Genomic DNA, 25,638 nt, shown 5'->3' on the forward strand with positions numbered 1-25,638 from the left:
TATTTCGGGAGTCATTTGTTACTGGTAAATACTTCCTTTCACTCCCACCTAGTTCTTTACTTTCTTGCGCTGTTATCTTTAGTAAAGCTATGCAAGAAAAAACTCTTCTGGTACAAAAAAAATTACAGATTTCTTTTTCTCTTGTTTTTCATCCAGAGAAACCCCAAACCACCTACAAATTCTGATGAAAATCTAGACAAGCTTTCTCTGAAACAATTCACAATCCGTCCTGTCGCAGCCTTGCTGGACATCTGAGATGCTGTAATTCAAATCCCAGCTCAGAATAAGTCATACCTGGACTGAGTGGATCTCCTACAGCCTAGACAAGCGCACTAATTACCAACCTCTCTGCTATTCTCAGGTGAGCTGCTCTCAATTATTCTACTGGAGTAACCTCATCTTGTATAACCCATTACACATGCACAGGGCTAACTAGGCTGTTTTTGTAAGCCCACTGGTTATGGGACTCATCTCAAGTTGTGAAAGACACAGATTCAATTAGTATTTTAATTACTTACATAAAGCATAACTGTTTTCACAAGAGAGACTGAAATCATAACACCCTAAAAATTGCCTCAAGGTTAAGACATTCATATAGGACACAAGTGACAATTTCAAGCTCTCAACCTGAGCTATATTCTTAGGACTTAAATATGTGACATCGTGTGTGTGCTCTGCCAGGACAGATGCTCTTATCTGCATGCCAGAAAATTGTTGAAAAGGGATAAATTTTGATGCTGAGAAACAACATATAGCTAAATGTAGCTATAACTATAAAAAAATATGCATAGATATGCATACCTGTATATATTAATATACAAACAGTAACATTCCCTAATATTTTTTTTAGCATGGAATAGAGAGTAATAAAAATATTAAAGAGAAACAATAAAATCAACAAATATCCCAATAGAGTGTCTGATATTCACTTCAGGCACAAAGGCCTCATTTACAGTGGATATTTTGCAGCTTGGATTATGCAGGCCATGAAGACCACTCTTTCTGTAAGATAGTGGAAGAGGACTCTGGAACTCTTATTCCTTCAGAAACTTGGTTTAATCAAGAAATACTTTGTATGTGGAGATGTAAATTTACATAATGTATATGCACATAATGTATAAAGTATGTACATGAGTATTCAATGAACATGTACACGTTACATATGGAGTTCCACACCTGACGAAGTCTGTTACATTACATGGTTGTTCACAGTTTATAAGGCTCATGCCGCACATAGTATACAGGTAGTTCAAGGTACCAGAGTCTTTCAATCTATGACAGGCTTATGCATTACGGGTGAAATAACTAGAACTGAGCAACCTGTTAGCCTGGACATTTTTAGAATGTGAATCTGATTCAATTTGTTCCTACTATTTTGGAATTTTCCATTAGGAAAATAAGAATTAAAAAAAAAAAAAAATCTGTTTCACAAAGTTAGTCCTTCAAAGTATTGATATTCTTCTAAAGCATAATATTTCAATATTTAATGTCTTATATGAACATCTAAATTGATTCAGTGTTCTGGGGACAAAAGCAATTATCAAAGCTGTGGAACTCCCCTGGAGGATGGGAGGTGCATTTGGCAAACACCTCAGTAATTTCTCATGGGGGACTTACTCTGGGCACCTTGTGTTGATTTAATCAGTTCTGTGGAGCTCAAGATTTTCAGCCCAAACCATCTTAAAAAAAAATTGCCACTCAATGGCATCTATAGCTGCCTCTTGTTCATAAGGAATCTATAAATGGAAGTGGCTTTAGTACTCATGACTCATATACGTTGGCAGCACTGTGTGGGCAATTCAGCACAGCATGTTCCCACCCCACGACTGATCTACCTGGCTAGAACCTATTTTCACTTTATCTCCTTCTCAGTAAAATTAATATTTGCGTCCTGCATCTTAACAAAATGAAGACATGAATGTAACAGGATTCAAATGACATGGACTTGATATTTGCAGGTTAGCATCATCTTATCTTTACAAAAGCACTCTGAAGATAGTAATGGCAAATTTTTCCCTGACGCAGTTCATGAAGCTTTGTGAGTTATCTGGTGCGGTCATGACTTTGCTGGATCTGATAGCCATAGTACTAATTCAGAAACTACTTGTCTGAATGTTTCAACAGCTCAAAGCTTTGCCCATTCCTCTAATGTTTTTCCAAATATTACTTTAACAAATAAAATTTATATTTTGTAGAATTTTAAGTCCGCCTTTTTAACTGAGTGTTTGCTTCTCCTTTTAACCCTCCCTTTTCTAATAATAACATCAAGCAAGCAACCTCATCAAGTTTTGCTATCCTGCATTACCTGTCCTTCATTTAGTGGCAAGTAATCCTCGACAAGCAAGACTCAGGTTACAGAATTCCTCAGAAGGGAAAATACCTGTTTTGACTTGCTTTCATCTGGCATACATTTTTCATTATTTGCCTGAGTAGTTTCTCGTTCTGCACCTGGAGATATAGGCATCTATATCTATCCCAGGTCAAGGAGAAAAACCAGACAACATTATTTGGTTTCCTCCAATACTGGAACTGGTAAGCAGTTCTCATTACTGCCTCTGCTCCTCTGTTGTCACAGATTTGCTGTCTTTTGCAATCAAACTAGTTCCGCTCAGCTCTTCAGCTCTCACTCTTACATCCCTGTGAAGGACTACAAGGCAAACGGCTTTACTTGAGCATCAGCAGAACCTTGAGCATCAGCAGAACCTTTGCAAAAGACTCTTCAGGAAAGTGAGTTACAAAGACCTCTCCAAGGAAGACTCTTAAATACAGGCTACCAATCAAAACATCTACTCCCTGACACACTGACATAAACAAGAGGGTGAGTACAGAAGAGGGCGCCGAGACCGACCTTTGAACAAAATGAGTAGACACTACCCCTCTTGAAGAGCATGGACTGGGAAGGGTGAATATGGACTCCACACCACAGCCTTTTTTCTTTTATATTTTTTTTTCACTAAAGAATTGGGACATACTCAAAAAAGGCAACCTAATCTGGTTAATTTGCTAGATTAAAGATAAATTGTTAAGACAAAACCAAAATATGAGCAATAAATCAGTATTTTCTGTGGAATAGGAAAAGCCTAACTAGAACAGTGAAAAGAACACAAACCCACGCTGTGCTTCTGGATATTGCTGAGATGCAATACCCAAAACAGGAGACAAAAATATCTTCCTAGCAGAAGGGATTTTAGCTAAGTACAGTTCCTGACCTGGAACCTTTTTTGCTGACAATTTTGTACTCTTACTTTTCTGAGTAGAGGAAATCCAGGAGATCATAAGGTTAACTTTAGTGTTAACTAAATAAACAGGTACTGGGAAGTCTTCCTCTCCTTTCATGCCATTGCATTCTGTTTTTTTCTCTTCTTGCCTTTCCTTTGCAATCTCAGTCATTGAATGAACTGGAACACAAGTAATTTGCAATGATTTATAAACAACCACTCTTCCAGCCCTGGAAATCCTTATGCAGATTCCCACAAACAAATTAATACAGTCAAATTCCATTAGGAATACAGATAATGACAAAGAATGGAAGAAAGAAAAAAAACCCAAAAACAACAAAACAGCAACACCCTAAAGAAATGGTAACGAGTACAAGAAAAATCACCTTTCATCAGTCACAGGAAATCGAAAAAGAGAGGGACTGTCATTTAATCCAGAAGAAAGAGCTTTCAGGCATATGTGTTGCTGGAGAAATAAGAGACACCCTATTGAATGAAGTTCCAAGTGTTCCAGGAAAGTGACTTGATATTCATGTCCCACTCTGAAGACTCAGATCCCTCTTCAACTTCAGGGGAGCAAAACGGGTGAAACTGAAGTTCATTGCAAGCATAAAACAGCACCCAGTCTAGTAGGCTGCTTGATCCACTCACTTCTACAGAGCCATCATATGTGCTGGAACGAGGCTTTGGTTGTCAGGATAAGTGGCTGAGACAGATAAGCTGGCGAGGCAGGCTAAATGATATATTCAGAGCACACCAGGTGTGAAGAACTGCCAACAGTAGCTGATACTGCTGCTGAATACTTCCCCAGCTTTCCAGCTATTCTTTATCTTCTTGTACTAGCAGCTGCTAAACAACTCTCTCCCATATTCCTTTCTATTCTACGTTCTCATAAAATCCACAGAAAGGCTGCATGAATTCATAACTATTTGTGCCAAGAAAGGAAGAATTACCATTAACTGATACCTTCCTTAAACAGAGAAAAATCAGGTAGGAACCAGATTTTCAAGGGGTCTGAAAAGCCTTGCCTTTATTTCATGAGATTTTTTTTTCATGATTTACAAACATGGTTTGAGACATGATGACCAACAGCAAGAAGTTGCCTTGCTCTCTGGCTTCCAAGGACAACTTACGTCTTTTGTTACACTGAAGCCCTTTAGTAAGAGGCTGAACAGGAGCAGATGGGGCAAGGGGAAGAGGAAAGGAAGGCAAGAAATATCTTTTAGCCTCAGACTAAACTCTGATAAAGATTTTCATCTAGAGCACAACAATATTTGTCTCAAGAAAGCAGTTTATTCAGCTGCTCAGGAAAGAGACTCAAATACTTTCTGATAATGCATTTTCCTAATGATGCGGGTGAGTCAGAGGCAGCACATGCCACAGAGCCACCGAATGCTTGAAGAAATTCTGTTGGGGGAGTGTGCTCTCATTTTTAGCTTTTCTCTACTACTGGAATCAAAAATAAGCACTTAAGAGGCCTCCTCCAGTTTTATAGGTAAATCTGAGGAAACCCAGGCTGCTTCTATGGAAAGAACTCTAGCCTGTTTCTCAGAAAGCCCAAGCTGAACTTGCTGCTCTGCCACAAGCTGCCTGGTAAACCATTGGGAAGTCACTTGGGCTTGCCCATGTGGGCTAATTCCAGTAGTTTACACCTTTCTCCCCACAGACACTAATAAAACAAACTACTGCAAGTCTATGTAAATCAGGAGGAAATGATCTGCAGTCCTACTGATTCACCCAACAAGGGCTTGCCTGTGGTACCACTGTAAACAGCCCCTATTCCTGTGGAAGAAATTGAAGCTTTTATTCTCAGGCTTTGCTGTGCAAGTGCCTTTGACAACATCTAAAAGTATTCTGGGACATGGGACAGCACTAAGATACCTTGAGTACCAGCCTTCTTGCATTTCCTGGGAGGGATTTGTCAGCATTTAAGTAGTGGGACCACAGGCCAAGTGTTATCTGCTCAGACCCTTAACCATGCTCGCCTTACCAGCATAAAAAACTATGAAAGCTGAAGATTTTGATATAGGTTCTAGGACTAGTTTAGCTTTTGTGCATATTACATGTTTAATTCAGGCAACAGAGTCAATAGACTTTTGGCATCATTGCTCTTCAAAGCTGAGAAAAGCATAAAAAGCAGCATGGCAACAGGCCTGATGTGATTTGAGATTAAATACAACAGGTACTGCAAAGAGCATAGCATAACCATGCAACCTTCTTATGTCCCATCTTCATGTTAAAAACTTCGTACAATACAGCATACAACACTCATCACTCACCAGACTCATTGCAAAGATACACTAAAGAGGACCTGGAATTGTGTATCCTCTTATGCTGTGTATTATGTGCTGACATATATGAATCACGAGCCACTTCTCCCATACTCCTGCACTGTTAAAATTTTATTTTCTCCTTAAATACAATTTCTATATAAGTCTAACTACTTTCTCAGACAAAATATACAGCTAAAATTGTTTGGGAAGAAAATGCTGAGTGAAATATAGTGTATGTTAAAAGCATCAACAAGTAGGTCTGGTGCTTTATAAAGGCAGGACTACAGCACTGTTTAATATAAAGTGCTTCCTTTACATGACCATAATAGTGCTTCCTTTACATGACCATATTTTCAGACACTTTAAACTTAAGCAGACACCGCCATGTGAAGTTTCCTTGCAAGCAGTCACTTTCCTGCCACAGGACTTCTGCAGGCAAGTTAGAATTAAAGCAGTTCAGCTCATTTACAATTATTTTTTTCTTCCAGAATACTTTCACTTTTGTATCTATGCCATTGTTTCCCCATCTTCAAGCTGCAAAACAGCTCGATTTATCTCATAATGGTGTTTTTGCTACAACACCCCAGATTCTAACGCTGAGTATATAAAAGCATCTGAAGGAAATGAGCAACATGGTCTTCAGAGGAGGTAACAGTAAGATGTATCAAGTTCAACGCTTCAACCATGTGTTGAAAGATCATAAAAGTCAATGTACACTGATTAACTGAACAGTCAGTTTTGCTCAATGAATGAGGCATTTAAAAAAAAACCCTGCTTATATGACTGTAATTAAATGCAGCATCAGACTTCATAGTCACAAGTATTCAAAAATCATGGCTTTGTCTTTTTAACCCTAACCTTTTGAATGTTCTGGCTCAGAACAACAGAATTACTTCCTTATGGTGCCTTTTTGTAATTCAAATGAAATCTGACAACATTTTAAGTTGTGCTTATTATTGCTGAGTTCATTTAAATTAATCCCATTCTGCAGTTATAGCGTCAGAATATCTTCAGTCTCTTAAGCACAATTTGCTGAGACTGTTTCATTTCGGGGGCAATTTTACCTATTACTGTTCTTGCAATGCAAATGCTTCCAGAGTAGGTTGAAGGCTATGACTCTTACCTGGACTGCAGGAGGAGCCAGGTTCTTGCTTGATTCTTGCTCTGCATCAAGATGTCCCTGTCTGTGGCAGCAGGATTGGATCTAGATGATGCTCAAGGTCCCTTCCAACCCAAACCATTCTATGATTCTATAATCCAAGCGCTTCTGATGAACAGTTCTGTACATGCCTGCCTCTTTTCAGTGTAGGGCAAAACAAAATGTTAAAACCTGCCTGCGTTCATGAGAAGAACACTTGTTTTCTGGTAAGACATGCTGCACAACCCTGTCTCTGTCTGCATTCCTGGACTACCACCAGGTATGTTAACACAGATGTAGTTATGGCACACACAAGCCCTCCTTACACACTGCAAATTACATCTGCTTGTGGCAGACCTACTCAAGGCTCCAGTAGCCTTGTTCTCACTACATCTCTCAGTGTTGCTTTATTCTTTTATCATTTAATTAAATCATCAATAATTGAATTTTGTAGGTGAAGCTGAACAAAAATTACTAGGAAAGACCAAAGTCAAAAGATACTGAAGACATTTTACAAACTGGGAGTTAATGGCTACCAACTCTTCCTTACTACAGCAATGTGAAGAAATATACTACACATGTCTTCTAGCTGCTTGATGAAGCCCCAGCCATTCAGATACACGTACAGCAAGATGATTACTGACTCAGTACCGATATAACATACTCATGATCTTCTAAGCCACCCTTAAACGGCAAGGTTATTGGCCAGACAGTTCATTTTGCTTACTGAAAGTAAAGTGAAAAATTAAAAATATATAGGGTAAGGAAGTTCAGGTCAACACAAGTCCTTCAAGAGAATGGTTCAGTGTGAGAGCTACTCAATGGGATGAAAACTCACATCTGCCTTTTTTTCCTGTACTCTTCTTAACCAGACAACATGAGGGATTTACCAAGCATTGACCATAAACTGACTTTATCCAGATGCACTGCGCTGCCTGTAACTCAGGTGGGGTATGCAAATTCTGCCTGTCCCTCCAGTTAGGCACCTGAAACAACACTGAGACATTATATGATCTTCCCTCACCACAGCTGCTGTACACATCACAGGAATCAACCTCAAGATACAGGAAACACTGGAAACTGGTTAATCTCTCACCAATTTACAGACTTAAATGGAACAAAATATATGAAGACATTGGAGAAATAATCCATCTAAAGTATTTTTACTGCATTATCTTTAATTGTGGGTCCTCTTAGTTCACATCTGGATTAGCAGCTACTACTTTGAAATAATGATTTAAGTTCCCAGATCTCAAAATCCAGAAAAAATCCATCTTTGTTTTGACCAGATATACTGATCACTTTAAAGGTTGTGATGACACTTGCTGATTCCTAAGGATGATGCATAGCTTAATTACAGTTTAAGCTCTTTGTAAGAGCTCTCTGAGCTCTTCTTTCAAAGAAATCAAGTAAAGCATAACTATCATTAAGACAAATACCACTGTACAAAGAAACAGACTAAAAAGCAGAAGACGAAACAAACCCAATACACTTAAAATCCAGATTATATTACAAGTCATTCATTTTAAAAGAAAATATAAATACATGTGATAGATCTGTGGGGATTTGTTTTACATTGTGCTAGAAAGTTTAAAACAAAATTTAGGAAGGAATTTAACCCTCAGTTTAAATCTACTGACTTAAATGAAGTTGTAGAAGCATAAGATTAGGCTCAGAGCATTAACTGAAGCATTCAAAGGTTGAGATTGCTCAGAAATTTAAAATAGATTTGAATGTAATTAAAATTTAATAAATTTGAAAGTCTTACTCTGTAAGGATTTGAGGAGTAGGGAAAGCACTATGGATTTCATTGCGTTTCCTCTGAAATAATTCTATTCTACATTATGTTTCATTGATGTAAACATCACTGTTTCTTATTTCTCCTTGTGGAAGCAAGATCAGAATCAGATTCCAAGTTGCTTGCCATCTGGTCTGAGACCCTCCCAATCAGTCAGCTGCTGCTCAATGAAAAAATTGAAATCCATGCAGTAAAAGGTTACTGGCATGTTAATTCGTGAACTGAAACAAACTGCATTGAGAAACCTAAACCAAAACAAACAACAACTAATGAGGCATTGTTATCCACATCTTATGTGGCTGTGCTTCATCAAGTACTTGCATACTCGGGACAGATGTTTATTCAGGACTTAAAAAAACTTCACTTCCTTCAAGCTGAGAAACAGCTGAGTGTGCACTGAGTTACACTTCAGCTTGTACAATCACATCAACTAAAATATAGTCAGAATGCTGTAAAACTACTCACTTTAACTCACAAAATATACTTATTTTCATACTTTTTGGTTATTCACTTACAGTACAGTGTATCAGTAAATGGCCATAATCAGAAAAGAAGTGAGAAATTAAAAATCCCAATACCTTCCCATAGGTTACTTTTCAATATAACTACATATACTAGTATAATCCATGATTTAATTCCTCCAAGATATAATAGGAAATGCAGAATTAATCCCCCAGCCAAACAGGTTCATTCAGTGATCTCTAGTTTATCTTAAAAGAGTATCACTAGACTCATCGGGACAAGTGAGACACACAACACCAAGCCCTCCATCCCAACAGAATTACAGGTAAGGATGTAAATCCAGGCTGGGAAACCTTTCCATTAGCACTCCACAGCACGCGTGTGTTAGGCTAAAGAGTAAGACAGCAGATATTCACCTAGCCTGCTTGTGCTTGCCACCATCCACATCTAGCTGGTTGCAGCATCTAGCTCTGGCACTCTGCAATTATTGTATGTCTTGTAAAAGCACCTCAAAAGGCAATAGGAACAGATGTGTCAAAGATAGAAGTATACTGAGGAAAACAAGTTATTCCCCTGAAGGAAATAAAAACCTTTATGGATTGGAAAAAACACACACCAGTTTTTCTAAATCCTGTCTGCTCTTTCTGCTGTCAGACTCATGCTATATCATACATTGCACCAGGTACACTGCCAGGATAATGCATTAAAAATGATGCAGTTAAGAAACCACAAGGTTAAACTACAGTTTGTTTCCTAGAGTGAACATTTGTCTTACCTGTCATTTGTTTTGAAAAGAAACAAATAGCACAGCCTATAGCACTTTTTTGGGGAGACAACAGCGTAAGTTTACAGGCATCACAGAACTGTCCTCAATGTTTTCTTTAAAATTTACTTTTAAATTTTCTTCATTTAATTTAATGTACGTTTTCCTTCCATACACTTCCTTGGAAAACCTGAGATGCATCTCCTTCCTTTCCCATGTGCTAGAAAAGAGCCTCACAGGTGCTTTACACTATGTCACATAAACATTATTTCTATAATTAGCTATTAAAGAGGTTAATTTAATGGTTAAAACAAAGGTTTTAACTAATAAAATTTTGAAAAAATAAAATCAGGTTGCTATAGAACTGAGGAAAATCACTGCCTAGAATAATGCCTATAAAAACATACAGTTAACACATCAAAACTTTTATTAGTAATAAGGCATTGGAAAACTTTATAGCATTTAAAAGTTTAATGTATCATCAATAGATTTATATGTCCTGAGACATCAGGCCATAGATAATGTTGGGAGCAGGTAGAAAGCCTGAAATGGTTTTCAGAGTGAATTATTTTCCTACCAGTTTCAGTATCTCTCAGACTACAGCACATATAACAGGCATAATCATTGAAAGAAACAGCATAAGAGTTTCTTGGTAAAGAAACTATTTCTCTCTCTCTAGTAAGTCTGTAGGCAGGGCACCTGTCTGTTCCTAAGGTGTACAGAACTGATCACCCTGGAAGATTTCCAGCACAGGTATTTTGCCTGTGACTCTTACAATAATTTTGACTATTTTTTTTTTAAGACTAAGTTTAGTAGCAATCAGCACATTATATGATTGCAACTGATGCTACGGAAGCACCTCAGTCATGCCAATAACTTAACTGAATCCATCCAAATAGAAACATCCCATTGTTCCTGCAGAGATTATTAGATTTTGTTCCTTGCACAGTTCCTTGAGCTATATACTCAAATTTCATCCAATGGGAAAACTGTTTCACTTCATTTGCACAATTTAATCACAGTACCTATCATAAGATCTTGTTATATATCTTTGATAAAACACATTTAAAACCCTACAACATTAAACTTTGTACCTGACCAGCAGATGAAAGGGGAGATATTCTTTGCACTTTCTTCCTGAATTATTTCTAACCAGTTATGTACAGGTATCTTCATCCTGCAAAGCATTTTCTTTTCTCAGCAAGAAAAGTTCTCTGTGAAAGTAGGACATTATATTATAGTTCCTGGGAAGTGAATCAGCACAATGTCAGCTTCCCCTGCCCTTAAACCAGTTGTTTCAGTCCTAAATAGGGGAAGGAGTGCTCCAGTCATTACTAAAAGAAAAAAAAAAAAAAAGGCCAATGATACAGGTAAATGTATTCTTTTCCTATGATTCAGTCTATGATGCTGGTCAAGCTACCTACGCTCTCCTAGTTATGCTATCTTTTGGAAGTGAGGCCAGTGTCATTTTCCAAACAGACAGTAACCCAGTGCAACAGCATTTCTCACTCTGGCCTCCAAGTACTGCAAGAGTACACTGATGCTTAAATACACTTACTCACATAAACCATTCAAGAATTCTTGTGTGACCATAGCCAGTAAAGCACCAAGAAGAGCTATTATAAAAAGGCAATAGGAACATATTGCAAGAATCCACTTCCCTCAGAAATATACAGGGTAAATCCAAGTATCAATGGACAATCAAAAGGAAGGGGCAGAGCATCTGCAGGCTTACTTTGTTCCTTGTACTCGAGACTCTCTGTGGCTTCTTTCAGTACTTGGCATGCACCACATGCTGTACCAGCTTGTGAGGAGGTGCCTCAGGGTGACCCTTCCTAACGACACAAGGGGCAATACCCAACACACAGGGTAATCTAGGCATAAGGGAAGGGAAAAAGTGACAGCCAGAACAAAAAGGGATCTGAGCCAAAGTCTAGACATATGAATCACCCACTTGGGCATCGCTTCCACAGCACAAGCCACAGGCAATGGCATACAGCTCACACAGAGAGGCTGACTACAGGCAGGCAAAGCCAACTGCAAATCCATGCAAATATTAAAAACAAACAAACAAACCCCAACCTCTTGGAAAATTTTTTGTTAGGAGAAGAATACAATGCAGGAAATAATTCACTGCTCTAAATACAACCACTGAGTTACGTAGGAACTCTAGCCCTTGCTCTTGGACAAAAATAATGAAGCAACTTCTTTTCTAAGTCACGCAAGCCTAAGTCTGGAATAAATCAGCAGCCTTCAGTGTGGTTATGATTTACACTCATTTTCATTCAGCGTGAATGAAATCAAAATCTAACATTTTGTTAAGACAAAGATTAAGATCTCTAAACCCTTATGGATCTCTGTACTGGTGCTAAGTCCCAGATTCCAGGTTTTTTTCATGTGTTTAAATTGGGTATCTGCAAAACCTTTTGGTTTGCTTAGGGGAAACCATGCCTGAACTGGAAATGACAAGAATTCTATGTGTTGACAGGCTCCAAACTCTTCCAAATCTTAACTCTTTGTTCTGCAACAGTAATTTATCATAAATGTTCTTAAGGAAACAATGAAGAGGCTGCACAACTATCACTCAACTGTCCCCAATATGCCTAGAAAAGACAAAGCTCTGCCCAGCAGCAGAAATGCCACCAAGAGCTAGGACTCAAAGATTTTTATAAACTACCCAGCACTAGAGGAGGACTGAACCCTGATATTCTCTACTCCTCTGAACTTCATATAAATAAAACAACTCTACCCTGTCTTTCTAGTCCCAGTAGGATATATTCAATCTGCTGAAAACCTTCCCTCCCTAATATGGCAGGAGGAAAGGCATTGGCCCAGGCTCCAAAGAGCTTGGATTCAATTCCCTCCCAGTCATCAACTCCCTGTGCAATACTGAGAGACTACCAGTTGCCTGTGCCTTACCAGTCTGCTAAAACCTAGGGTAACACCCCATCCTTATCTCAAAAGGGTGTATAACTGCCAAAATAACAGGAGATGGAAGCATCTAAAGTAATAGAAATACATTTAACCTAATTCCATGATCATTACAGACATTTTTTGAAGTCACTTTCTGAATAAGAGAAATATTTTTGGAACTGTTTGGAGGTGAAAATACTCCCACATGACAGGCACACACAAAAAAGTTCTTTTTTCACTGAAGCTATTCCCTGAAACTTGTGCGTATTTATTCTTTTGATAAACTTGAAACATATCACAGATAAAGCTATAAAATTTGCAGTGAATGAAGCACTTTTATTTTCTTCCACCTCAAGATCGTATTTAAAAAGTGCCTTTCTCAAAACTACAGAAATGTTTCTCTTGGCAAGCTCACATTTACATGATTTTTGCCAGAGTTGCTTATTGCGAGGACTTTGAAAGAGGTGGCAACAAAATTAAACTTATTACAATCTTGTGGCAGAGTTATGACTTGCATTTTTAATTTGGTAATTTATGATGGAAAGTATCTTATTAGAGAACTGTAAATAAGTTTTAATGGATCAAAAGAACTACATGGATCATTGCTCTACACATCACTAGTTCTGTGCTATTACTCATGCAACACCAACTACTAAATACTCTGTACAATTCTTATTTTGGCAGTGGTTTTAAACAGCATATTCTATCCAAAGTCTCCTGCATAATAAGTGGGGTAGATAAATAACAGCTGTTGTGTATATCATCCAAAAGAAAGAAATTGCCTAACTGTTGCAACTTCTGCAAGATAGCAACAGGTAGCAGAAGCAGCCTCTCTACATTTGGGTTTTGCTGAAATGGGGCAGGCAGGGAAGTGCTCTCTACACATACACCAACAGAAGTTCTCCAACTCACCAGTGAGAGCAATGCAGACCTTAGCAGCTCATTAGTGGGGTTTGGTGGTGGTTTTTTTTTTTATTATTTTAAAAAGGCTCATTGAAAAAAAAAAAAAAAAGGGTAGAAATAAAATTTGTTCCTTTATGCTCTATGATTTTCTTTCAGTTTTCCAGCTAGAAATATTACCTCTTTCAGACCTGATGAAGTGTTTTCTAAAGGCTGTTATGTCTGAAGTGTAAGATCCCTTTATTTCTAGGGACACATTTTCAAAAGCAGATGTTCTTTACCAACAGTGGATGCACAGAAACACTTTATCAAGAAAACATCAAGCTGTGTTTGCCAGTGACAACTTCAAAAGTGCTATATAGGTCACAGATGCTGGTCCAGTCTTGGGACAGATGAGATCAGGTTGCCTTTTTTTTTTTACCTCTTCTTTTTCATTCTTAAAAGGCCAGCAACTGTTCTCCATCCTTTTCCCTCACCAAACCTCTGTGTGTGTGTGGGTTATGTATTTTGAAGACTTAACCTAGAGCAGGGTGAGAGTTTTATTTCCCACTCAATCTCAGATTCTCCAACTGTAAATATAATCTTCCTGTTTCTCTGTTAGATTACTCCATGTCTCAGTAGGGAATAGGAATGCTTTGTAAATCTCACCAGTATGGTATAATTATTGTCCTTCAAAGCCCACACCATACAGACTAGACACTTTTGTTACACCTCTGTTGGGTCATGGCCCAGGTCTCTAAAATGATGTTTGCTGAAGGCCACCAGAGCTCCTAGTTCCTTCCACAACTTAAGCCTATTCAAAGAAATCTTCCAACTGTAATTAACACAGGTGCTAGATCACTGATTAGCTTCCCCAGCTCAAAATGTTTCCTCCCATAGGCTTCCACACTCATTTGCTGCCTAACACAATGCCTCCACAGCTCTGACTGAAGCCTCTGAGCATTGCCACAGTATAAACAGCATTTGGGTAGGTTAATTTATTTCATTTTGATGATTGCAATATGCCATTTCCTTCCCTGGATCACGTGTTTTCCCCAGGAAACATCTACTATAGTTTTTGTTGCAGAGGCATGGAGAAAGAAAGTTGTCATCTTGCTAGTGGTAAAGGGCAAATACAGAAACACTAACTTTTAGAGAAATAGGATCCTTTTATCAGATGATAAACGCATCCTAGGCCGAATTCTGTACATCAAGCAAGATATACAAGAACCACATACTGAGATTCATTGTGCTGTGACAGCTACTGCTCAATCTCTATTTTAAAGTGATTGCAACCTAGATGGATTAGAAAAATTAAAGCCTTAAATGAACTGCAGTGACAGAAAAACCTGCCCAGCAGTTGTACCTGCCAAAGTTTCCCCAGGAAACATCTACTATAGTTTTTGTTGCAGAGGCATGGAGAAAGAAAGTTGTCATCTTGCTAGTGGTAAAGGGCAAATACAGAAACACTAACTTTTAGAGAAATAGGATCCTTTTATCAGATGATAAACGCATCCTAGGCCGAATTCTGTACATCAAGCAAGATATACAAGAACCACATACTGAGATTCATTGTGCTGTGACAGCTACTGCTCAATCTCTATTTTAAAGTGATTGCAACCTAGATGGATTAGAAAAATTAAAGCCTTAAATGAACTGCAGTGACAGAAAAACCTGCCCAGCAGTTGTACCTGCCAAAGTACCCCCCATCCTATACACCTACACACGCGATCACTTCCACATATTTTCCACTTACATGACTATGGAAACTCTACTGCTGCTACCCATGGGCTGGGGTCAAACTCAGTTGTGGTTTATTTAAATAAATAAAAGCTGTATTTAAGGATGTTTTGCTAGCAGCATTGGCAGTCATTGTTGAAACCAGCAATTCAGATATTTTATACACAGAACTGCACACGTAAGAAAAACAGAGCAGGATACAAACTGCAGTCACTTTGCTGTGAAATCCAGTCAGGTACATGGTAGTGTCTAGAAACCATTACAAATGGTAATGGTACACTGCTTCTCAGCAACATCCATCAGTGACAACCTGAGACAGGCTTCATGTAGCAATATTATTAAGCATCATAAACCTTTTCCCTAATATTTGTTAGACAACTCGAAAACCATGATGCATGTAACACTTTGCCAAACCATAGGGGTGATTAGCAAGCCTGTTCTGTGCATAGGGGACTAAGAAGTCATTTTTTCATATTCGTATCTTATGTTGCTATAATTGGGTCCCTGCAATTCTATGCAACACTGTTTTGATTAAACAAGTTCCCCCACAAGACATCCCCTTGTCTCCTGCAATACCCCTCATCCCTCCCTGATTCAAGGGTACAGGTGACCACTGCAACCACAGCCTTTGCTTCTCTGTCAGGGCCCCTCATTTGGGTGTTACTATATGCACCTGCTCTGTCATACAGACACACTTCCTTACCTCACTCTGAAGAAAGCTTTCTTGACAAAATGTTGGTGTGAAAAGTTTTGGTTGTGAGGAATCAACATTTTTCACTGAAACCAAAAAAAAATAGAAAGATTTCACCACCACCACCAAGTATGAGTTAGAAATTTGGTAACAAATTTAACTCTAACTCTACTAAAAACTGTTGTTCTAAAATTCAATAATAAATGTCAACTGTGTTTTAAAGCACAGTGAGTCATGCCTTTAACCAACATTTAACAGCTTTATTTAGGTTTTTTTGGTTAGGAATAAATTTTTCCTTTTCTATTCATTACTTCATAGTCGATTTTTAAAGCAACAGAATAGTCTACATAGGACAGCTCAATAATGTCCAAAGTTCAAATAAAGGAAAAGAATTATTTCTAATTTGTTGCTATCAGAAATAAACATATACAGGAGCTATTCTCACAGGCTTTCAAGAATCTACAAAATCATTCTCTAAAGCATCTCAGCACCCTTCTGAACCAGGTATGTATGTGCTCACAAGTAAGATGAAGCCTTAAGACAAATAACCCACCTCTGTACATAAAATCAGTGCTACTCTCCAAAGGAAAGTCCTGGCCTCTGTTTTCCTATCATGCTCTACTGAACATCATCTGCCCATGCTGAAGTATTTTCGCACCTGAAACAAGCAGATTGCATATGATGGGTACATAAATAAAAGCTGGGAGCCAATCAGTTTAGGATTAAATGTTAATGAATAAACCTTTCGGGGTGCTTAATGGTTGATAGATCAAAGCCAAGAAACTGGACTCAGGTTACTACAAATACATTTCAGTCTGGAAATGGTCAGCTCTGAATATTCCATGGAGAAGCTTGGGAGAAAATTTGGAGAATAAGCAGCACAAAAATCAAGTGGATAGAGGGCACTGTGGACAACAGATTACGCTAAGAACAGTCAAGACTGCAGTGAAAAAATGTTATGACTCAGAAGGAAATTTAAATAGGAAATTCAGGATCACATATTCTTGCTCCTGCCACTGCTCTGCAGTAAGAACTTTACCTCCACTAATGGGTCTGATCCACATGTGTACACAAATGTGAAAAAGCTGAAGTAGCAGAAAGTATGAAACGACAGCTAGAGAATATCCTAAGAAACATAGTCCTTCCCTTTCCGATTTCTCAACAGATTGAGCTCTTTAAGAAGGTGTCATGGCTATAGGATATATTAGATCCTCCAACATACTTTCAGTTGAGTTGAGGCGAATAGATTGAGAAACAAAAGCAGAAGCCGAAGCTCACGACTTCCATGTTTCCAGTAAGGCAAAAAAGTTCATGAGCGGGAGTTACTAAACATAGGAACAAACTGCTAAGATGTATAAGGAATGTGTCTGTCCCCTGAAATCCTTCAGTGAAGCCTGGCTGCATTCTGGACACTGTTTTAAGTGGAAACAGCAGGCTCCATGCAGAATAACCCAGGGATAACCAGATACCCAGCAGAACACAGTGCAAGAGTCATTCCAGGTTTATACCCTCTGAATACATTAAGTAGGTGGAAGCAGAATAGCTGAAGGGAAAGGGCCAACCATAAGAATATGCTAAATCACAGGAAGAAATCTTTGCTGAGTGACTGCCACCAATGATAATCATAGAATTTGATAGAGTTACGTGGCTTTTCTGCTCTTCATTAGTGACATACTCACTGCTGGTGGAACTTTACATGGTTTTCAGAGACATTCAGTGGTCAAACAATATATTGCAACTCAATCTTTATTAAAAAAACTGAAAACCTCACAGTGTAAGATACCTCTTAATGATAATGAAAGCTACAAAGCAGAAACATGACAGAGAACTAAGAAAACATTATTTCCTAACATTAACCTTTCTTCAGCAACACACTGGTGCTAACAGAAAAGTATTTAGAAGAAAGGCAATATTTTCTTCTAGACCAGGTGTGTCAACTACTGAAATCTGACAACATGAAAATATGGAGTGGTGGCAGTAGGTCTGTCCCTTTTGTGACTCCCAATGCTTGTCTTTAATGCAAAGCAGTACTCCAGGTCAAAGGAGAGTATGGGGAGAAAGAAGAACTGAAAATTGATTATGCTCCACTCATCTTCATCTCTTGCCCTGATGTTCCCCAGCCCATGCTACTTGACTCTTCAACTGAAGTAAGATTTTGTTCAAGGAATGAGTGCAGCCATAGTGTACTATCTACCCTGCAGATGGCCTCTCCTCACGTTCACCCTATGGATTCCCTCAGTTTTCTTTGTCCCACTTTGTCTGCTATCCCCCACTCCAATTTCCCATTAATGGTGAGTTAATGGGAGGCAGAGGGCAGGCATGCCCCACATCTTCACCCATCCACTGTCCAGGTCCCAGTGACGACTGCCCTGAAGCTAACACAGTGTCCAGAAATGTTGTATAAGGGAAAAATCAACTGCTGCAAATAAGAATTCTCATCAACAGCTTTGGAACAACATAGACTACCAGCAGTATCTGAAAATCCCAGTCCTGGACCAACAGTCTGTTATGCCAAGGATTTTACGATAACAGCTACCCTATTTGCAATAACGCCACTGTGTATTAACAAATCATTCAGAAAGAGAGGTCTCTGTCTTGAAACTACCACTTCCTAGGATTCAGCTTGTACACTTTAAAAATTTCCACCTTGAAATTTAGCACCAGTGGCTTAGGGCAGACTCATCCATAACATGCTGGCCACCTTTCAGGGTTTCTCAACAGTTTATAAGAATTAAGTTTGTTAAGCAGTTCCTTTTTTGCATGTCTTCAAAGCACTATTCATATTGTGTTACCTCACTGATTGTCTGTATGCCATACTTTATATTCTCAAAGAATTTCTTTTAAAAGTGGTGGAAGGATTAACCATTTGGCTTTCAATTTTGTTACGCCTCCTTCTTTGTGCTCCGCCACTTGCCATTTTATAAGGGCTGAGCATCAGCAACCCGGGTGCAGCTCCCAGGCTCTTGCAGAGGAGGCACTGGAGGGAAGCAGGTGATTGACCTGCTGCTTGCACAGCCCCTGGGTTTTGCAGAGATATAGGAAAGCCCCATTCAGAACCCCTCCCTGCAATGACTTCAGCTGTTCAACACAAAAGTTCTAAAGGAGGAGGCTTGCCTCCCAGAAATCACAGAGCTCACTCAAAAACAGCAGAGTATTCTGGAATTGATTAATATTGAGTTCTTTTTGTTTGTCTTCCAGCTTTTCAGACTATACCACACCTGATTCACACTTTCAAGGCTACTTCTATAAGGACAAATAGATAATTTGCTTTAAAAAATAATGGATTATCACAATTCTAGCAGCGCAGGTTTTAAAAATAATGCTAGAAAACATGTCAATGCGCAAAAAAATACTGAGGCAAAGACCCAAATCCCACTGTTTCTGAATCAGAACTTTAAAATTATTTCTTCCACCACCTTTAGAACCAGAATGGTACAAGTGAGTTTGTGAGCTCTGAACATCTGCCTTGGAAACCTGGGGAAGGTCAGATTCTGAACAATGGAACCTAGTGCTAATAAGCAAGCAACGCTCCATTAAAAAAAAAAAATGGACAAAAATCACCCTGTTACCAAATACCATTACTGTTAAGCACTTATCTGACAGAAACACCACTTTAAAGGTAACTCATTAATTAGCATACTGGCTTCAGTGCGCCCATTAGACAAGGTGTTGGCAACTGCAAGAAATGAACTTATGAGAGCACCAGTAACCAAACAAAATAATGCCCAATTCTCCTGACTGTTATACCTCGAAGAGATCTAATTCTGCAGGTATGTAAACTGAAAAAGAACAGATGGAGTTTAATTGTTTGTTAGCACAAAACAAACACTGGCAAATCATATGCTACATTTCTAGGTAAGCTTGTGTGTTGAGTCTTACTCAATGTAGACAGCTTTTGTGTGTGCACAGGCTCTAGCACTACACAATCATTTATGGGAGATAACAGTTTTCTTCCATTTGAATTTTACTTTTCTAAAGGTTTGGGTTGTGTTTTTTTCCTCATTTAGCATCCTGAATCAGTCCACACTGAGGTCTGTCAAGTACCAAAACTAAACAGACTATGGCTGTACTCTGACAGATCAGCAAGAAACAAAGCAAGCTCCATCCCTCTGCAGCTACTCAGCAGACTCACTACTGGGGAAAAAGCCTCCCTCCTAGGAAAGCCTGACATTCAAATGATACAGCAGATTCATGAACTCAAGAAAATGAGATCTGAAAAACAGATAAAGTGTACTTCACTACAGAGTTTTAATGACCTAACAGAAGATTCAGACAGGCAAATTCAGTATAGCTGGAAGTAATGATGGAGCATTGCTGTTATCCATTTTCTTTCCTCCAGCCAAAGGTGCTCCATGTGAGGTTGCCACACTGATCCTCTTACCAACAGGTATGAGAAGCAAGGCTGAAGAAAAGGCTAAGCTGATTTAAAAGAAACACCAGCCAGTTTTTCCATAACTACAGACTGAATAGTTCGTTCACCAGTTACAGTTCAGCATGAAGGTAGAAGCTTGGATGCCTACTGTATAAATAGCTGAAGTGTGAATTTAAGGTCATCTCACCCCAGTCCTTAAAGGACCTTCATCCTGAATAAATACTTTGTGAGCACCTGGCCAAGTAGGTTTACATGAGACAAACTGCTTCCGAAAGAGTTCCATTGACCAAGGTCCTAAGCATACAGGTATCAAAACTACATTCGATTACAGCACCTGCAAGCCTCAAGCAGTGTCCCCATTTACATCACATCTCCCTCCCTCAAAGCCATATGGGATTCATCAGGGAAAACACCAGCTGCATGGAGTCCCAGCAGCAGCCACACCTTTCCTACAGACCACTCTGAACAGGAAGGACCACAGCACTCAGGCAACCCCTGCCCCAGAGACAACAGACCACAAGCAAGTGGCTTCCCTGGAGAGGCAAGGCTCTGTGGCTAGAACAGGTTGATGTCTTGAGCATGACATCTTGTCATGGTTTAAGCTGAACCCAGGACATTTCTCCTGTCAATCATCATATAAAATTGCAGCAGTTATACAGCAGTGTTTTGTGTTCTGAATGAAACTCCTTTCATGTGTTGATAGATTGCTTGACTTCACCTAAGCAATTCAGATGGCAATACATAAAAGAATTTGAAAGATTTCTGATACAGAATAGCCAATTGGCCAACACCATAGATTCACAATGGGGAAGGAGAACAGGTTGTGAAAGCTGACCTTTTTCTTTCTGTCTACAGGCAGAAACACTTTTTAAAATAGCTTGTCTGAAATAAAGTGCCAAACAACATATGGCATAAATGTCAACTACTTGATTCAAACTTGCAAATGCTGCCAACCTTAGGATGTGGAGCAATACTATTGTGAAAGGCAGTTATTACAGATCAAATGGAAGGATTACAGTAGTAACAAGAAGGGATTAATTTTGTTATCTTACAGCAGATAATACTAAACCAAATTCATAATGGATATGATTTTGCAACTAATAAAGACTCCTCTTCCTTCAGTACTGTGGCATACAGATATCTACAGTTTCCAAGACAGCTGTTACAGCAAAGACATTAACAGAAGAGTCTGCATAATAGATTTATAATATTAAAGTAGGGGATGTAGACCTCTTGTGCAGGTGCATTTCTGCCACAGAAGCGAAGACTCATGCCATTTTGAATGAGGAAAAAAAGACATATCACGCTAAGGAAAAATGGGAGTGAAGGAGACAGACATTTCTGCCCCAAAGGGCAGAAAGCTAGGCCAGCTTCTGCCTCAGAGGTGCTAGTAGAACGTTCTTGGAAAAGCAGCACAAACAGGACAAGTATCTAAAGACTCCTTCTGCCTTTCTTCTCCCAGCCTCTGCAGAACTCCTCAGCTTCTAATAACAAGTAGTTAACTGATTGCCTGAACCACCAGTGGCTCTGATATACACTAATTTACTACAGATACTGCTAAGCATTCTTACAGATATGCTTGGGTACCCTCATTTTAGGGCCTTTCAGAATCTCCCACATCACAAAACATATATACAGCTCTCCCAGTGGAGAAGTTAGTGAAAGCTGGAATCTTTCAATAACAGGTATATGTGCTGATGTCAAAAGTAAAAGGCCTGTGAAGAGGGAGGTTGTAAAAAACGCCAGTAAGACTAGATATAACAACATTTGGGAGCTGTCAAGCATGCCGTAAACTTTAGCAAGTGTGTGGCAGTTGCTGCATCTCTACCTTTGAAAACTTCATATCTGTGAAAGACTATCTATCATCATAGGTCTCTATCACTATTGTCACTCACAGCTTAAAAACACGTATCACCACCAATCAGAAAAGTATCTAGAAGTTCAACATTCAGATTTGAATTCTGAAATTTCAATAAAAACTGCCAAGAAGCGAGAAATACATCTTGCATCAAAATAAATAACCATACCAAAACTTTTAAAGAACAAGAAAAGAGATGCCTCATTGTCTCGCACAGTTACCATAATCTTTAGCTTGTCAGGTACATCAGCTAATACAAAATTTATTGTAGTGGGTATTTGTTACAACTTTTTGGTAATTTTGACTCACTATTACAATTTGAGAAGACTGGGAAAAAACACATTGGGAAAAAAAATTGGGTTAAATTAAGTTTTAAGCAGGAAGTTTAACTTGGAAAAACAAATAACCAGAGAAGGATTATCTGCAGACAGGGGGGGAAATGTTTTGTTTTAATTAAGTGTTTTATTCTGTTCCACTTCTCTGTTTTTCCACAATACTATCAGCAGTATCATGTCCAAACTTCTCTGTGCTTCTAAGACAACATGAAAAGAAATGACCACAAACATTTGATTTGGAAGCTATGTCAACTCTCTCTGAAAGCTGGAGAGTGATATCCATAGCAAAAACTTAAGTTCTCATTGTAGCCAAGACCTTTTTTCATCTATTCTTCACATACAGTGAAATCAAAACTTTTACTTAAAAGAAAAAGGTAATACATTACAAGCTATATTTAAGCCTTTTATAGAACTCAATACAGGAGGGAAAGCAAACCATTTCCCTCACACACTTCATGGCTAGTTTAATGTATTTTTCTCTTTTTAAAAGAATTTCCATTTGTTTTTAACAATTTCAGCCCTAACTCCTCCGAACGGTACAAAGTGTTCCTGGAGAAAGCAGTCCCACTCTTAGTGAAAGCACACAGTACTGAGTAATTGAACCTGAAACTAAATATTATCAAAGGGAAAGCTGTCACTGATTCATAGTATAACCGCTATAAATGACAAAAGATAAAAAAATAGTTTATCCAAAGCACTGAAGAATGGTGCTTCCTTGTTAATAAATAGTATTCAGGACTTTCACATCAAAATCATGTAACAGTAAGCAAAACTACACCACTGTACTGTAGCAGACTATTAAAAACTTAATATACTCCATTTCTGGGACAGCCCCTCTGACCTGCCAAGTATGGGAGCAGGGAAGGTGAAAAAAGACAATGCATTTTATTTTGTTTTTCAGAAACCTGCTCTGGCTTTTTTTGTCCAGATTAAATTGTCAGACATTTGTTTCAGGTGGTCAAGGTCTGGAAAAGGGCAGACTTTCCTGAATGCCTATAGCATTTGATAAAGCAAAATTCCAGTCCTGAATAAGGCTATCAGATGAGCTTCTCCTCATCCCACACATGATGACCTGCACAAGAGAAACAGGGACATGCCCTTCAGTCTTGTCTACAGAATCTCTTACCCCGGCCAAGTGGGCTCAAACCTACAGCCTGGTCAGAAAATACTGATTTGCACTCAGGTTGTCAGCCTTAAGAGGTACAAGGCAGAGCAGAACCTGGCCTGTATCAGCTTTGCTTCCCGTACTTGAATTTTCTTCTCCTCTGGGTGAAAACAGATGCATGAACACAAGTTTTTATGCACAGAATGCATTCAAGCTCTCTACAGCACCGGGAAGCTGGCAATGATCTTTGCCTGGTCACACCTTGTTAAACGCATAGGTCCTCTCTAAGTTTCCCAGAATTTTCTCATGATTCTGGACAATACTGAATGAAAATCCCTCTGACAGTATACAAATTACTGTGCTCTTTATACAACGGCGTTCTGACAAAGACGTTAGAATAAAGCTATGAAAAAGTCAATTTCAGTAGATGAAGCACATAGAAGGAACATTTTAATTGCTCACGGTATAAATTCAAATAGCAACGCTCAAACAAGCTTGGAAGAAAGACATTAGCTTTGTTCAACAACGATTAAAAATAAGAGCACTTGAGTAATCAAAGTGTTCTATAAAATCATTCAAAAAAGGCATTGTCACATAAGTAACTTACTAGCTTAACATTAAAATACTCCATCCTCCTATTGAGTTCCCCTCTTGAAAGTCTGCTGATGCATTCAGTAGATATACATTAACTATAAAGCACATGATATGGACAACCTGTATGAAAAACTATTATTTTAACTTACAAGGAAAATTAGATTCATGTTTGCAATTAAGAAAGTGTAACCAGTAAATGAAATTCCTCAGAATGATTACATACTTAGAGAGAGAGAAGTCCCAAGTTATGCAAAGTGTGAAAAAAAGGTTCTGAAAAAGGTGGTGATCGTTAATAAGTCTACTACATTCTGAGAATTTATAGTAATAAAAGAAAGTTAGTTCTAATCAACCAATCCACCCATAAGTCAATCAACATCATCTCAGCACTTTTTAGTAAATAACTTTTTCCATCCATCGGGGAAGAGCTGCTTCTCCTGCAGCTGCACAGTTCAGTGAACTGATGCAGTGTATTTCAGAAAAATGAGGTAGAAGAGAATTTCATCATTTACAGTTTGTCTCTTCATACATTTAAAAGGTTTACTTAGCACAGTATATTAGGCTGAACTGTACAAGGTAAAAGAGGAAATCAGAGGAGAAAGTCTCTGCATATAGGTGTTTGGTTTACCTAAAGTGAGTGTACGGATGTTCATTACCATGCATGCTTATTTCAGTAGCACAAATCCAAAAACCAAGAAATATTTACTTTCTTCCTAGGATCTCTCTACTTTTGACACTTCAACTCTACTATGTATTCTCCTCTTAATCAAAATACCTGTTAGCCAAATATCATATTCCTTACTGTTTACTCAGCACTCTGCTAGCAGAAAACTTTTCAAGGACATTGTTCTCTGAGAAAATGTGTTTTTTAAAATAAGCAATAAAAATGACATTGCTTTATTCTAGGTGCATCCTAAGTAGGTAAGGACATAAAGTCCTACTGCATGCTCTTCTGACAGAGATTGATGAACTCTTGGAGGAAGAGCATAAAAAACAAATACAAAAGTCAGACACAAAAGCTGTCACTTCCCAAGAGCAGTGCACTAGGTTCCAAAGCAGTTCCTTGCAAAGGAAGACTATAGCAATTCCAGAAATAAAAGCTTGCTTTTCAAACAAACAAAACTAAGACAGAAAAAAAAAAAGGGAGGGGGGGGGGAACATGCAAAGATCTCAGCTAGTACTCAGTCCTATAAAACTGCCATAAGAAACTGTTCTGTTGAGACTTCTGTTGGCTTTGCTATGGGAGATGAAATCGTGTTGATGGAGTCTGGAAGTACAATTAAGCAGCTTATGAAACCCCACAAACTTCAACAATGGAAAGAAAAAGCATCTCAACAGAACATTTTCCTTGTTAAAAGCAAAACTCCACAACTTACACTTGCCATTGGCTGGCTACTCTTAGGAAACAACCTACGTAAGCAATATTTCCAGCTCTGCATAGTTATGTATTTTTTCCATAAATAACGTCTTTACACAAACGAATCTTATAGCACACTTCAATC

The 25,638-nt window shown here is 38.5% G+C and overlaps 1 protein-coding gene across 9 annotated transcripts in view; it reads right to left on the reverse strand.

Moving 5' to 3' along the window:
• RPS6KA2 (ribosomal protein S6 kinase A2) overlaps positions 1-25,638 on the reverse strand; it is a 285,765-nt gene that overhangs the window by 202,807 nt on the left and 57,320 nt on the right. The window lies entirely within an intron of this gene.

This window comes from Neopsephotus bourkii, unplaced genomic scaffold (genome assembly GCF_033783945.1).
Source record: "Neopsephotus bourkii isolate Nb327-2 ecotype Australia unplaced genomic scaffold, CSIRO-AGI_Nbou_v1 NB_1767, whole genome shotgun sequence".
NCBI lineage: Eukaryota > Metazoa > Chordata > Aves > Psittaciformes > Psittacidae > Neopsephotus > Neopsephotus bourkii.